Source organism: Lepeophtheirus salmonis, chromosome 14, assembly GCF_016086655.4.
Source record: "Lepeophtheirus salmonis chromosome 14, UVic_Lsal_1.4, whole genome shotgun sequence".
Lineage (NCBI taxonomy): Eukaryota > Metazoa > Arthropoda > Copepoda > Siphonostomatoida > Caligidae > Lepeophtheirus > Lepeophtheirus salmonis.
The window spans coordinates 10,715,146-10,731,318 of NC_052144.2; the positions used below are offsets into that span (position 1 = coordinate 10,715,146).

A 16,173-nucleotide genomic window follows, 5' to 3' on the forward strand; every position below is an offset into this window, starting at 1 on the left:
GAGGTTTAATTTTTGGATTTTTTTCAAATACAAATTTTTGAAAAAAAATTATATTTGAAAAATCTAAAATTATTCTCAAAAATTTAATTTTCGGGAAAAATATTTCAAAAATCTATAGCTGTTCTCCAAAAATTAAATTTTTTTTGAAAACAATAATTAAATATTAATTTTTTTTTTTTTTTTAAAAAGTCAAAAATCATCAACTATTACAAAAATTTGAAAAATTAGATTTTTGGTAAAAAAAATTTGAAAAATTAAATTTTTGGTAAAAAAAATTTGAAAAATTAAATTTTTGGTAAAAAAAATTTGAAAAATTAAATTTTTGGGAAAAAAATTTGAAAAAATTAAGTTCAATATCAGATATTAAATTATGTAGTAAAAAAAAAATCCTTTAGTTGGAGGTTGGGGAGGGGGAGTTACAGCCCCTCCAGGCAGAACCTGCGAACTCCCCTGATAAGTTAAAAATAAAAAAGTACCTTTGCTAAGCGAAGGACATTTTTACAGGAGCGTCTGCAGTATTATATTTGGAGCTTGATCTTTACATTATCATTTTGCATTGACCTTTTTTTTAGAAAATAAATTCAATAAACATCTGTTTTCTTATAAACTTTTTTCCTTGGTATATTGTATTATTGGATTACCACTTTGAAAGATATTGAGAGTAAAGGAGTTGTGATTTCGTCTCTTAGGGAGTATCACATTTCATCATGCATCCTTATTTTCAGCTTCCTTGTCATTTCCTCCATGGTCTCCTCTCTCAGTTCACGGTTCAACTCCCCCACCCCCTCACCCCCTTTTCACTTCACATTCCTTCATATTTGACGAACTCACAACTCACATCTACTCTCAAGATCGTGCAAAGTGGTAGTGCAATAATATATCTTTTGATTCACTTAGCAAATCTTTAAAAGGTGCAAAAAATTAATATTATATATATTGTTATAATGGTATTCATAGATAGGTATGAAGATACTGTTATATTGATCATAAAAATGCATCTATTACTGATGAGAAGACCATAATAAATGGACGCAAGTTATAGATTTCCCCTTTTGAGACAACCAATTTTGAATTAACTTTTTGACTCCTGACATTTGATGCTGATCAATACTGACGACATTAAAGTTATATTTAGGGTTCTATGGTTGACTCATTCGCTAATTAAATCTACATATTATTCTAGTAAGTTTTTACCTTATATAGTAACATTATTATTTCACCCAAACAAATCGAAAAAAATGACACTTAAACGTGATCAACGAATTTCCATTCACGTACTTCAAGCACTTGATCGTCTTTACTTTCTACGCCGTCAACAAGTCCAAAAACGTTGGAAAGGAAGAAGAGCTCTGTTGAAAAGGCCAAACTGGACCCAGAGGAATTAATTAAAACAGCCTAGGTCAATCAATTAATAAATTATATCTCGTTGAAGTTTAAAATTATAGTGTTTAGATTTTTATATATCACCCGGTATATGAGACAAATACTAAAGGTACTAAACATCCATATTGATCTTGGAATGGGTAACCCCCCGGGGTTAGGTAACTTGTGTGAGGCACGGCAACACCTGTCCAAAAATAAAATGAAGGTACTGTTTGATGTACAAGTATAGCCAGTATGGCACCTTCTATTCAGTCAAATCCTGACAGGATCTCAAATTTTAAACACTAAGAAGAACTTAAATTTCTGTCGATAAATTAAAATTACTCCGTGGTATTATTTCCTTGCTTTGAGCTTGATATTTTTTTCACCTTTCATAATCTTTTGAGTCATGATTATCGTTTAAAAACCTATTGAGTTTTGTTGCAATAATAGCGCCCTGCATCTACAGACATGTCGTTACTTTAACTTACAACTTCTCCTTCGAAAAGAAACAGAAAGAAGGCCCAAAATCAGTTGTTACCCAATTCTGGGTCAATTCTTCCAAATATGGAAATGTTATTCAATAATTATTTAAAATGTTTTAAGTTTAACGCAAGCCCATCAAAATTTAACTAATCAACGTTCATAATACTGATTAGAAAGAATGAAGTATAAACATAGACAGCTGACAACAAAGTACTGAGTAAGTTTTTGTATAATTGGGGTACCTAACGTTGTGGCTTTCCTTATTTATTCAGCCCAGTCGAATCTTAGGTACGTTCCGACCGTTCTTTAGGACTGTCGATAATTGGAATCGGTCCTACACCGGTCCTTAACTGTTGTTCCTTAGAATTTTTCTAAAAGTTATCGATAGTTTATTAAGACAAATATGATATATATACAAGCACTAGGATTATTGCTAATATCTTGCAAAAAATATTATTTTTTTAATTTATAATAGAATAGAATACAAGCTTATTATATTCATACTCAGTTATATAATTTATTTTATTATATAACATAATTATAAAAAAAAGGAAAAACACCCTGATTGACGTCACGAGGGATCGATTTTACCTTCTATAAGGACCGACAAGTAGGACTTGACTTGGTGGGATTGGATTGGGCTGGACTGTATTCCTCATTTCTTAATAAGGAGAGATAAAATACCAGTGGTTACGCCTTGCCCTTTCACGCCTCGCTTTTTGATCCATTCTCTCGACTGTCAAATGGGTTATGAAATATTAAAAAAACGAAGGATAGTTGGTCTTTTGTATTTTTTTTGTTGCCAACTGTTAATGATTATATATTAGAATAGTTATCATCATATATCGATTAAATTGATAATTCTATCAAAATAGGGATCAACGACCGAGAAGGAAATCCATCGAATTCTAAAGGAAGGCCCTTGATTGATATAAATTAATTTAAAAATCATGTGCAATAACTTTTTTTGAGTACACCATAGATAGAGTTCGGCTGCTTTAAATCATATAAAAGTCTACATTTGAAAATGAATGAAAACAGCTGAAAAGAAAACACACTATATGTGTTTATTTAAAAAAGCGAGAAAATGGTTGGAATTGGCACCTTGGAAGTTGTGAAAAATTTCAAACAAGGATTGTATAATAACTCCATATCGTAAAATCAATTGACTAAGACCCAATGGATTTTGGGTCTTTTTCTGTTTATTTTGGAGAAATGGTTGCGTGATCCAATAAAAGTATCGACGTGTAGGATATTTAAATAGGTAAAGGAGGTTCTATAAATATATTTTTTTAAATACATATGTGGTCATCTACACCAAAGTAATAATGGGTGATATCCATTTGTAAGAATATTCAATCCAAATAGAGAAAGTTTGGACAGACCATTAAGAGCTTAAGAAAAACTGATTATAATTTCAGATAAGATTTCTTCTTCAATAAGCCCTTATAAAAGGTTATCAATTATCAAAGAATAAACAGTTAAAAGGAAAGTTTATTTAAATGGATAATTAAATAAAAGAAATATGTTGGTTGTCATAATATACATATATCTACAGACAGGGTACCTGACAAAAAATGGTGGATTAAGCCATGATATATTGAACCGTTAATAACTTTGAAAAATTTAATTTTTATTAAAATCCTACATAGTATTTTATTCGATACGGTATTTTACTATTCCCTAATAACATTTTTTTAAAAGCATGGCTGTACATTGTCTTTTTTTATGATAGGCAAAATTTCTTCATAGAACTAAAAAAATGGCCAATATACATATATATGACGAAGGATCAAAAAGAAATTGCATTACTGTCATTTTGGAAAGGATACATAAGTATATAACAAGTTATTACTTAGTTTATTTATCGAAAATAATAAATTATGAAATAATTATTACACTACAAGTGGGGGAGAATTGATCGACAGCTGACAACAAAAACAATGGATAGATTGTGTTCGCTTGTTTGCAAAAGTGTATGTATGTAAGGGGCGTGTGTGTGGAAGGGGTGGGCTAGAGGTGCTGTATATCCTACCCCCTTAAATTAAGGATTTTGCCCTTATACTAAAAATTTAAAAAAAATTATGTTCGAAATTAAACTAAACTTCTCAAATTTTTTTCCCAAAAATTTTTATTTCCTGTGAATAGCTACTTATTTTTGAAATTTTTCTCCAAACAACCTAATTTTTTAAATTAATTAACAATTTTTTTTTTTTTTGTTAACAACTGTACATCTTTGAAAAAGATATATACATGAAATATAATGTTTGAAATTCATTTCGAAAAAGTTTTATATTTGAAATTTTTTCCCAGAAAATTGATTTTTTTTGCGAAAGATAGTTAATTTTTGATTTTTTTTCTCAAAAAAATGTAATTTTTTGGTGAATGGCTGTGGATTTTTGAAAAAATTAGATATTTCAAATATTTTTTGGAAAAAAATTAAAATTTGAAATATATTTTTCAAAATATTTAATTTTTTTCCACTGAAATTTAATATTATTGAATTTTTTTTTTTAAATCCAAAAATCAAGCACTAACCAAAATATTATGTTGCGTATTGCAAATTCAATAAAAGAGCTTTCTACCTCAATTTCATCTTCAATAGTATGTCAAAAACTATGACAGGTCTTGATAATTTTTTTAGCCAACTCCCTTGTTATAGCTATCTAAAGCGAGTCAAGCTTTTGGGTGGGGAAAATCATCTATCTTAATTTCAAGGACACTCCACCTAAAATAGTACAAAAGTGAAAAACAAGTATTTTCTTTTGTCTCCTTGCGGATCCATTTTTGAATCAATTTTCTTCATTCAAAAAAAAAAAAAAAATTCTTAATTAGAACTTCTTCAAAAAGCTTAATTTATATAAAAAAGAAAAAAAACTTAATACCTGCATTGAATACTTCTTAATGACTTCAATGATAAACACGGATATTTGAATTAAATCAAAGTAACTAAAGTATTGAAAATCTCTCTGAAGTTACTAGATTAGTAATTTTTTTGATGGATTTGCGACGAGAATTATAGGATAATTAGTTAAAATATCTTATACTTTTAATTACGATATATAATTTTTATCTACAATATTGAAATATGTAAGATTTCCTAGTAAATACATTAACATATTTGTAATACATTTTATTTTTGGATATATCGACTTAAGGATTTTTGAGGGATTTTTTTTTGGAAATTTTTTGAAAAATGAGCACCCAAAATATCAAAATTGAGTAGTTTACAATTAAAGAAAAATACAGTTTTATAAAAATGATTTAAAATAATTAGTGTTGTTTTGTATTTATCATAGTTTATTGATAAATTTGGCTATATTAACTATATCAACAAATCAATATTTTAGAAAGATTTTCTTCCGTTAATTTTTATCTTCGATTAGTAGTTAAACATACATACTAAAAGCCATCTACATTAGTATTTGGAGTAAATTTAAAGTTCGTGTTAAGGTCAAGGGTCTTGTTAGATGGAGGCATCTCACTACCACTGATATTACGTCCAACCTTTCGCATAAATGGAAGATCAATTTGGCGCAAATGTATTTCTTATTTGCTGTAAGATAAAATGGGGATTATTCAACAGTCATTTTTTCACCAAATTTATCCTTTCTCTAATTAGTTGCTGTCAGAATCTGGCTCTCTCACATATCTGATCATGTAATCATAACCCTGATTACATCATATACATATTTTACCTCCAAAAAGAAAGCCTAATGAAAGAGGTTTTGGTAGGTATATTTTCCTCCGAAAAATATCATTCAATAATCATCAAAAGCTGTTGTGTAATCTAATTAGAACCCAAACTTTCTACATTTATGTCATACAAGTAAAGAAAAATGAGCCATTTTCACTCAAAAACAGGGCATAAGGAGCAGCCCCCCCCCCTCCAAAAAAAAGGGTCAAAGTGAGCAATTACGCGATCACTCACAAATCCTAAATCTACTGATATATAACAAAAAAAGGCATTAAAAGGATGGATTTTCAATAGGCACTAGTAAGTTGTCTATTTTCTTTCGAATGAATGATAACTTGGTTGTTTAATTCCTCAAAATGGCCGACATCATCAATGCCGACGTCACGTAGCAACAACGCTCTATTGATAGACTGCAACCAAAAAAGTATGCATTTTGCAAAATAACAACAATATTGTTCCAAGCAAATGTAGGAAAGTAATGTAGTGTTAAGAACCAGTTTACCCCCTAACAATTTTGAATTTTATAAGTGTGGTTGAGTTGTTTCCTTTCAAACGCCAACAATCAGAATAGATGGAAGTAATAAGAAGGAGAAAATCAACTTTTTCTTGTTATAGAATAAATAATTATTTGGTTCTGCCTAGAGCATAATAATATGTATCAATACAATAAAGTAACAGATTAGAAACTTATGTAAAATTACGTAACAGACCAAAAAGATTGGATCGAATAATTATAGTATTGTACCCCTGTATGCTGGTATTTTATCTGAACAACAAACACTTTCAATAAATTAGTAACAAAGGTATAAAAATATATTATTAAGTAGAGATAAAAAAATGAAAAAACCAGTAATCTTTGAAGATCTGGTTGTTATTTTTATTTCTTAATAAAACGAGTTTTAAAATGAGTTATGTTCTATCCTATGGATGGATTAACCCCTCCCCCCCCCCCAATATTACATAAATTGGTAGGACGTTGAGGCTCAAGTCTTTATTTACTTTAATGGTATTTTAAAAAAAAAATATGATTATTGAAGTGTATTTTTTTAAATATGATTATTGAAGTGAATGTTTTTTAAATATGATTATTGAAGTGTATTTTTTTTTTTTTTTTTCAAAAATAGTTGAAAGATTTCTTATCAAGGGATCCCTGTTTCCTTTTGTCATTTTCCTTTTCTCTAAAAGTGTTTTTTTATCAAATAAAAATACATATATGGAAGGTTGTGCCGGTTCAGTTCAGCGGTTCTATCGATCCCAGTCTCGGTTCTTTCATTTCAATGGTTTCGGTCTTGGTTCAGCCTTGTCGGTCTCGCTTCGGGTCTCGGTTCTTTTATATACGGGCTCAGTTTAGTAACAGGGACTTAGAACAAGAGGCACCACTGAAAAATTCAGGCCCAGTAAATTATATTTAATACAATATTAGCTGCAGCTACCTTATACGCAGAGTGCGTAGTTTCCAAGTTCCAGCAAGGTCCCTGAAAACTAAGGTTGCTTAAGACAAAAGTTTTCAAAGTGGGACCATAAGGGGAGGCTAGGAGAGAGTGCAGGAAGATGGAGCATTGAGAATTGTTCTCAGTTGACACAGTACACATACATACATGCCTAAGCTAAAAATGTATTAGTGCAGTGAGGCCTTAGCATAGTAAATTTTGGGAAACACTGTCTTAAGAAGTATTCCAGTTACTATATTATAGGATCCCAACAAGCTTAGTAACGGACCTGGATCCATAACCTACCTCATCCCTTTCCTCTTTTATTCACACCGTCTGGTAACTAAAACCCCTTTTCCAGTTCCATAAGAAGCTAATATGAATTTGGAACTCAGATGCAACTGTATCACCCTCGCGAGAACGTAAAAAAACACATTGTTAAACACTACAATTGTACAAAAAAAAAAAAACTAAACAAATTTACTTATTTGATTAAAGTTAATTTATTCTTATATAATATGTAGTATTTTCTTTGTATATTCTATATAGGAACAGAAGCACAAGAACCGAGACCGACAAGCAATATATTACAGTTTTGGTTCTTGTCTTTTTTTGATTTTGTCGGTTCCGGATCTACCGACTTTTTGAGGAAAAAAACTTAATATTACTTTTTTTGTGCAAAAAAAAATCAAAATACATAGCTATTTACAAAAGAATTTTTAAAATTATATTTCAAAAAAAATCAAAAAATAAATGTTAAATATTAAATTTTTTGGAATTTTTTTTTGAAAATTAAATTTAAAAAATTATGTTTTGGAAAATAAATTTGAAGAATTTGTTTCTTTTTACGTTAGGGGGGGTGGGGGTGGCTAAAGCTCCTGTATACGGTTTAGCCCATAAATAATTATAATCCTTTAGAAATTATAGAAATATTCATTAATACTTTTTTTTTTGTAATTAACACTGTACTGTAATTGGCCAATATCTCATACAGTGTGCTTGCCTTTGTTCTGAACAACTTAATGATCAAACCATGTCACTAACTTGCTGCTAGTGTGCACAACGTCATCCGAAATAAGCTTCTGTAACTGCCACCAGGTAGTCATTGCTCAGGCTAGAATGCTAAATTGACCTCCTCTTCAAATAAACCCTACTTTACAAAGTCGAGAGGAAGAAGATTACATGAGAGAGAGGTCAAAAGGTTTTGCCTTAATATGCTCTAAATTGTCTTTGGATCATTTATTTGCAGTGTGATCAAAGACCCACTTCGACTAATATTTCTACCTTGGGTAGCGAAATATCTATTTACAATACTCTTAATCTAATGTGTCTCTAACTATGAATCACTCTCTAAATATGTACACCGTATAAAAATAACCCTCGATAACTGGTTAATTTTTGCAAATATTTGTGTTTTGGGTATAAAATAAGCCCCCTTATAGGACCCAATCCCTAAAATCGGCAACCCAATATATCCTGACCAGGTTCAAAGGGGCACCTACGCAAAATTTCAGTTTTCTAGGCCCAACTGTGTGTGTACCCATAAAGGACACAAACTGTACTTTTTATATATGCGGATATCGTGTTCCTGGCTACCACCAGGAGCCAAAAGTGTTGTGTCATCATTATTTAGAAGCGAAGACTGCAGTGCCGTCCAGTTAAATCTCATTCCAGTCCCGTTCAGTACTTTATAACAGTCTTAAAAACTGATAAAGTAAAGTATTTGAGTACGTCACTCAACTTTTTTTTTTTTTTAATCAGTTCTTGTTCTGAATGTCTGAAGGATCGGTCCTGAGGACTGATAGATAAAGACTTAGACAACACTAGCCAATACAATAGTGTGCAAAAACAATTTAGTTATTGTATCACCAATTTTTTAGTGCTGATTTGAACTATAAATCATGGAATCAATTCATATGAATTGGAACATAATTGAGTGAGAGGTTTATCCTTGTGCCGTGATTATGTACATTTACCCTTATATTTGATAGTTTTACTCAAAATATAGGCGTAACTCAATAAATTTGTTTGCATTGTTATTTAAGGAAGTCGATTTTCTCTAAATTTATCTAATAGTGGCATGTATTATTAATAATAATATAATCTTTACCACAATTAACAACATCCACAAATATTTGAGACAATAAATTTATACTTAAAATGAAAGAACTTTATCTTGATTTGAAAACAATAAATCCTTGAGATATTCCATATATTTCCCAGCTAGTCTTTCAATTAATTCAGAAAGAATTGTAAAAGTAATTACTTTTTTCAAACTAACAGATGTCTTTAGATTCGAAGATTTTGATGTGATCAGAAAACTGATCGTATCTAACCAAAAGAAGTTTAGAAGTGTATTAAATAATTTCTTAGACAAATTAATGGGAGCATCATTAATTAGAATTTCAGAGGTCTTTGATGGTGATCCTCATACGCAGTTGAAACTATCGTTTGACACTATTTTCTTTCCCCTGGACATTGAATATAAATCAACAGGAACCAATACATCATTCTGAATCATGCCGGAACTGTTATATTTCATGAAAATGTCAATATTGAGTGATTTACTTCAAATGATAAATATGGCTTCTTTTAAAAGAAAAGTATGGGCTAAATAATTCAAAATTCATTGTATGTTACTATGGAAAGTGGTTTCTGACGGCACAGTTTCTGTATCATAAATATTAAAAACGTATTCACTTTACAACTAATAACAATTAATATTTATCCTAGAACCTGTTCGTTGTATTATTTTTGTAAGTCTGTTATATAAGAATTAGTTTTCTACTTCTTAATTCGTTATGAAGGTCCAGTGTACCATGTACTGTAGACTAAGACATTTTTTTATTCATGAAAATATACATCTTATCTGTTAAGAAAAAAAAACCCGCTTATATATATATATTTTTTCCCCTTATGAAATGAATGATATCTCTAAAAAAAATCAGTTACTTATATGAAATAGCCTATTAAAAACTGTCTCAAAGTTATGGATTCATTCCAGTGATGATAAAAACCCCGTCTGCTAGAGTTGTTGTTTATTTTAACATGTAGGTGGATCCAAAAAATTGATGAGGGGCACTAAAAGGCTATATCAAAAAATTATTCCAAAGTAGGATTGAAAAAGTGGGATGGAATTTTTTTTTTTTTCAAATAGATTCTCTTAAGATAATCATAAAAGTAGTGATGTTGAAAATGAAAAAATTTTAAAGAACATGTTTATCGATAAAAATATATCATGTCGTTAACTTTATTTCAACTTACAACCTTTCCTACAAAAATAAACAAAAGAAAATATAGAAATGTTAGTAACGTAGAGACAAAAAAATTCATAGTCAGATTAAGTAGCTTTACCATACTATTATTTTTCAAACTAGTTATTCAGTGAATGTTTTATTATTTAGTCACTCATTTTTTATATTTTTCGACTTCCGAGTGACTCTGGTTGATCTGAGAAATATTTGAATAAATTTGAGGTAAATTATAGCCAAATTTGATCATGCCTAACTGAATTGCAATAGTCTTAATGTCCACTGCAAGATAAATTATTAGTATTAATAAATATGCGTTGTCATGTTTGTTATGACGGTGTTTTAAAATTCGATGTGCCATCTAGTGTTCAAATAGACTAAACAAACAAATACTGATATATTGTTTTTATTTTTTGCAATTACTTAGTCTATATACAACTTGGTAAGGTAATTTTTGCATCATTTTGCTACAATTTTATATTAGTTATTATATAAAAAGTACAAAATTATGATTTTTTGTTAACATACATAGAAAATGGCCTAAAAATAATTGGTAGTGGGACAATTCTTCCCAACTATTGAACTATAGTTCAATAATTGATTGGAAATCTTATAAGTTGAACAAAATCTAATTATAATTCAACCAATCAACGTCTAGAACAATGATTTGGGAATGGAATCGCCGTAGCTGATGGTCAAAGCGCTCGGGAGAAGTTATTCTCTTGAATTCAATGTGCGTTCGTACCTAGGCGATTCCTAGAAAAATAAATATACTTTCTATGGAGTAAATGGAGTACTTTAATGTTTACTTAATCAGTGTAACTCCATCTAACTAATTAAAGGAACATAAAAATAATTATTTGGGGGGAAAAAAAGTGGCTACAAAATGTAATGTAAATTTTAGCTTTAGTGAAGAAACTCCGTGATATAAATATCTTTGGATGTAAAATACAAAGAAAAAAAAGGATTTACTCAAAAATATCAGTGAATAAATGATCTAAGATTCAATTAAAATTCAATGAAGTTCAATTAGAGAAAACTTGCTTGAGTAAGGGTTAAAAATTGAGAATTTTGTATCCAATACTTATCATTCAATATTCCATTTAGTTTGGATTATATCAGTTCAAGTTCCTTTATAGTACATTTTTTTACTTCAAAACTATTTTACCATTTACATAAAAAAATAATTTTAGTTCGTAGCAGGGACACACACACCTTGTGCCGCAAACGGTCTGGCACATTGAACATTCACTTATAAGTAAATCTATTAGAAACAACTTAATACTTGTTATTTTTTACATACAAAATATAATTGTTAATTCTACCACTCTGATTCCGAAATCAATTCAAATAATTTTTTTATTACATTGGTACACATCTCCAAAACATATGTTCGCAATATTACCCATTTTGCATTTTTAGTTTTTTTTTTTAAACTCCGACACAAGTTGTCAGAGAAACGGTGGAAGCAAGAGCCACAATCTACCTTAGTAAAGGCAAGCCTAGAAGTGGTCGACCTCGGGTCTTCACCTCTATGGTCAAGAGGAGGGTCAAGGCCACCTGAACGCAGCTGACTATATCTCCACGCTCAAGGAGGAGGCGCTGCCATGGATTCATTAGGTTTTTGGGGATCTCCCCTTCGTCTTTTAGCAGGATAAGGCTCCTTTTATACCAGAAAAAAGACTCAAATGTGTTGGAAAACGGGGGGGGGGGTTAAGTCAAAGGAGATGTGGACCCCCTCCAGCTCAGACCTGGACCCCTAAACTTACAAAATTTGGATCCAAATTGAAGGGGAGGCCTTCAAAATCGGCACATGTCTGTGGCAGAGTTGAGGACAGACATTGAGAAGACTTGGCAGGCAATCCCTACTTACTAAGCGAAAACGCCGTGCCATACCATGCATTTAGAAAGCAATTTAAGACGGTAATTTCAACCCAAGGCGGCAGATTTGAGCTATAAAAAGCAAGATGATATCTTAATAAATCAGTTTTTTCATTTTATTTTTTATCAAGATAGGTGCAAATTTAAGCACTGTGGTCAATGTTAGATTAATTTTTAAAACTGCCAGAGAGCTTTTTGTCAAGCCGGTAAATGAATTTAGGAGAAAAAAACCTTAAACACTTTTGAAATATTGTTTACTTTTCAAAATTTAGTATTTTGTAAGAAAATAAATATTTCGGAAGACTATACAAACTTTCAAATTTTTTAACGAATTTTCGCTTTCTTTAATTATTGGAGTTACAAAAACAACCAAAAACTTATTTTTTCAAATTGAGAATGGGCGATTTAGTCTAAATCAATCATTAACTAAATGTCTCACAATCCATTGTATTGACGCATCCTATTTATAATATTAAGAGCCCTACCAACATTTCAGTTCTCAAGCCTCACATATAGCTAGTTAAAGTATGAACATCTTTAAAAATATCGTTTATTATTAATATATAATTGCACTGAGAAGAACCTAGTAATTATATGCTAGCGTTCAAAATATACAGATAATTTAATGTCAAACATAAAAGAACATAATAGTACAAATAAGAGTCAAGTAATGGCTAAATAACAAGCTAGCAAACCACTGGTGTAGCAAATAATCGAGATTAAACCGTTGTATATAAAACTACAAGACAAGTCGCGAAACAAATAAAACGTAATTAGTATTGTTTTCCGTTTGAAAACCGTAAGCCCGTCTAAGACGGGTATGATTATTCGCGTACTGATTCTTTAAAAAAGATCGGTCTACATAGGTCCCAAAGAAAAAATAGGTCTTTACTGGTTTTACCAAAAATTGGTCTGGATTGTTTTCATTTAAAATATAGTCTAGACCGACTTTATGGATAAATTTTTGAATGACGTAATGTGTGTTTTTTAAATTGTGAAGATCGGCACAATAACGTCTTATAAAATTAAATGTGTCGCATAAATTAGATCTCTAAAACACATAAATTACTGGGTGTTCCATTGAAATATAAACAGTTACCAATTCAATAATTAATCAAGTTTAAGTGATTGAAATTAATTCATATTTCTATATGTTAAAACATTCAGTTAAAAAAATCTGAGCTCTCTAGCTCACGTACAAACTCAAAAAACGAAACTTGAACGTGATTGACGAATTTCCATTCACACAATACAAGCACTGGGCGTCTCCAGGACCACCGTCCACGCCGTCAGCAAGTCCGAAACGGAGGAGTTAAAGAAAAAAGCCAAGGCTAATCTCCTCAAGTCCATGAGGGCCCATGCAAGAGATCTTGGGGCTTCACACAAGACTGTCCAAAGAGGTAAAAAAAAGTGGATGGAAAGATCCTTGTGAGGGTGCAGAGGCCACTTTTGACACCTGCAATGAAAAAAACCATATCCTCTGTTGCATTACTCTTTTGAATGAGTCTTTTGAGCTCCTTTTTTCAAGCCCCTAAAAGCCATTGTCAGCCACTACTGGGGCTCCATGACAGAATACTACATCCACATAGAGTACCAGGCCTTCCGCCCTGCCACCTGGAAGCCATTATTGTCACTAAGGCACATTATTGATTAAGAGAGATCAGACACACATATATTTATAGTATTTATTTTGTTAAACTTGATTATTAATTAATAAATTATATCTTGTTGAAGTTTAAAATTCAAAGTATTCAGATCACACCATAGGAATGGAATCGATCCATATACTGAGACCAAAAATAATAGGTTCACAATTTGAAAACAATTCGGTCTACATTCTGGGATCGCAGTTTGGATCGAAATATCAGACCCAATCGAACCAATAAAAAAATGTTTTGGATCTAGTCTCAAGACTAAACATAGGCAATGTTTGTTCAATGTTATCGTCTATGGCGGTGAATATTATCCTATAGATTATAAATAACGACGCAGACTCCTTCAATTATTTATAATCCTTGTAATTGTATTAACAAAGTAAATTCGGTAAGGGGAAGAACAAATTCCATAAGTCAAGAGGGGAAAGGATAAAGATATCGTCATCTATGCTATCATAAAAAGTCGCATCTTGGAGGGGGAGATTCATGTACCCAAGGAATCTACTCCAGCTAACAAGGACGTTTTGCCACTTGATTAATAGCTTTGTGTAAATGAATATTGTGAGGAATATTCATCGTTATTAGAAAAGGAGTTTGATTTATCATTAATATTTCACTAATTGTCGAATAATTATTATCATTTAACTGCAGGGGTCTTATATTCTCGTACAAAATAATTTTTATCGTCTTTGTGGTCAAAGAAAGAAATATAGAAATACTATAAAGTTTTATTTAATGCAACATAGTAATTATGATTTGCATACAACGTTGAAATCTAAAAACTAAGTCATTTGGGTAATTGAGAGTTTCTCTTAAGTTTTTCAGGTACAGACATTCATAAAGTTAGGCACGTTGAACATTTCATAACACAGTGTAGACATTTCATTTGTTTAATTTTTTTTTCTAAGTTATCAAGAAAATGGAGTCTGAACATGACACTTACATGAAGATCGGCAAGCTTCTTGATGTAGGAAATATAGTCTGGAGGATCACTTCCTCACGTGGGTTTGGGCTAACTTCCCAGAGACATAATGTAGTCCTGCAACAAGGCGGTGCTCCTGCCCAAGGTGACCATATATAAGGTTTGTCGATAAGAAACTTGCAAAGCAGTCTGGTTGGCGCTAGCTAACAACTTTTTTGATGGCGTCACAACAGATAAGTGTTAATTAATCATTATAGATAAATACTTAGAGCCGATGGAAGATAAAAAAGTTGTGAACTGCGTGGAAATACGTTTAATTCATAGTGTTTTGGATGGATCTTTCATACGAAAGATTCGGATATATTCATCCATATCCACCCATCCATTCTGTTCCTAGGAATTCATGGGTTTTTTTTTTCATTTTTTTTCATTTGGATATCTAATACACCTTCTGATCCTCTCTTTAACTGACAAATTCCTTTTAAAGGGATCTTGACTCTTAGTCTTTGTGCCTCACTCGGTGGATATCATCTTATTGAATGGAAGAATCCTGCTTTGCAAAAATGCGCTTCACATCAAGGTCTATGATAGTGACTTCTGACCTCGTCAGTCATTGTCTCTATGCTCAAGAATACTTCAATTCTTCCAGATCTTTTACGAGATCCTCGTATACTTCTACATATCAGAGCTATGGAGTTCCATAAAACGACTGAGAGGGACAGTAAGGAACATGGATAGTTCTCATCCACCGTTCCTTAATTGATTTTTTGAGTCCTTTTCTCCTTAAGTCAAGACTGCTTCGTCATCTACTCTAAGAAAATCATTTCATTGATAAGTGCCCTTGATGCATATAATCCAGAAATGTATATCTATATGGATATTTATATAACCTGGGTGCTTTAAGCCTGATCCCTTAGTAGTGATTTCTTTACTACTTGTGAGTCCATTTTGCGATTGGAAAAGAAGTGAAAGATTATTCTAGACTTTAAAGATAATGTGCCTCTTTTTTTATGGTTTTGTCTGCAAAGTACATTCTATTCTGCTACTGCTTATAAATAGTTAGTGGGAACTATTAAGTGATTATGTTTTGAAAAATATAAGGTATTTATGAATTTCTGTAGATTTTATTTGAATGTCGTTGCAATTTCCAAACTGATTGACTCAGGAATCCTCTTCTAAGCAGCTATATTGCTTATTTACAAAAATAAATAAATTACTAAGTGTGTGCCATTCGAGCCAATTGTATATTGTTTGATTGAAGACGATATTTAAGATGTATCAAAATTATATTACGATTATTTGATTCATTCGGTTTTATTATGGACTTGCAAATGTTATTTTGTTTTTGAGATTCTTGGCAGGCATTCAAAATCATTCCTAATATTAGTTAAATAACTATTATTGGTTTGTATTACTAACTATTCCTAGCTATGTAAAAGTGAGGATGCTTTAGAAAACTTGATTTCCCTAGTATTATAAAAATATATCT

At 31.1% G+C, this 16,173-nt stretch overlaps 1 protein-coding gene across 2 annotated transcripts in view; it reads right to left on the reverse strand.

Moving 5' to 3' along the window:
- LOC121129132 (ATP-sensitive inward rectifier potassium channel 12) overlaps window positions 1-16,173 on the reverse strand; it is a 34,581-nt gene that overhangs the window by 16,523 nt on the left and 1,885 nt on the right. The window lies entirely within an intron of this gene.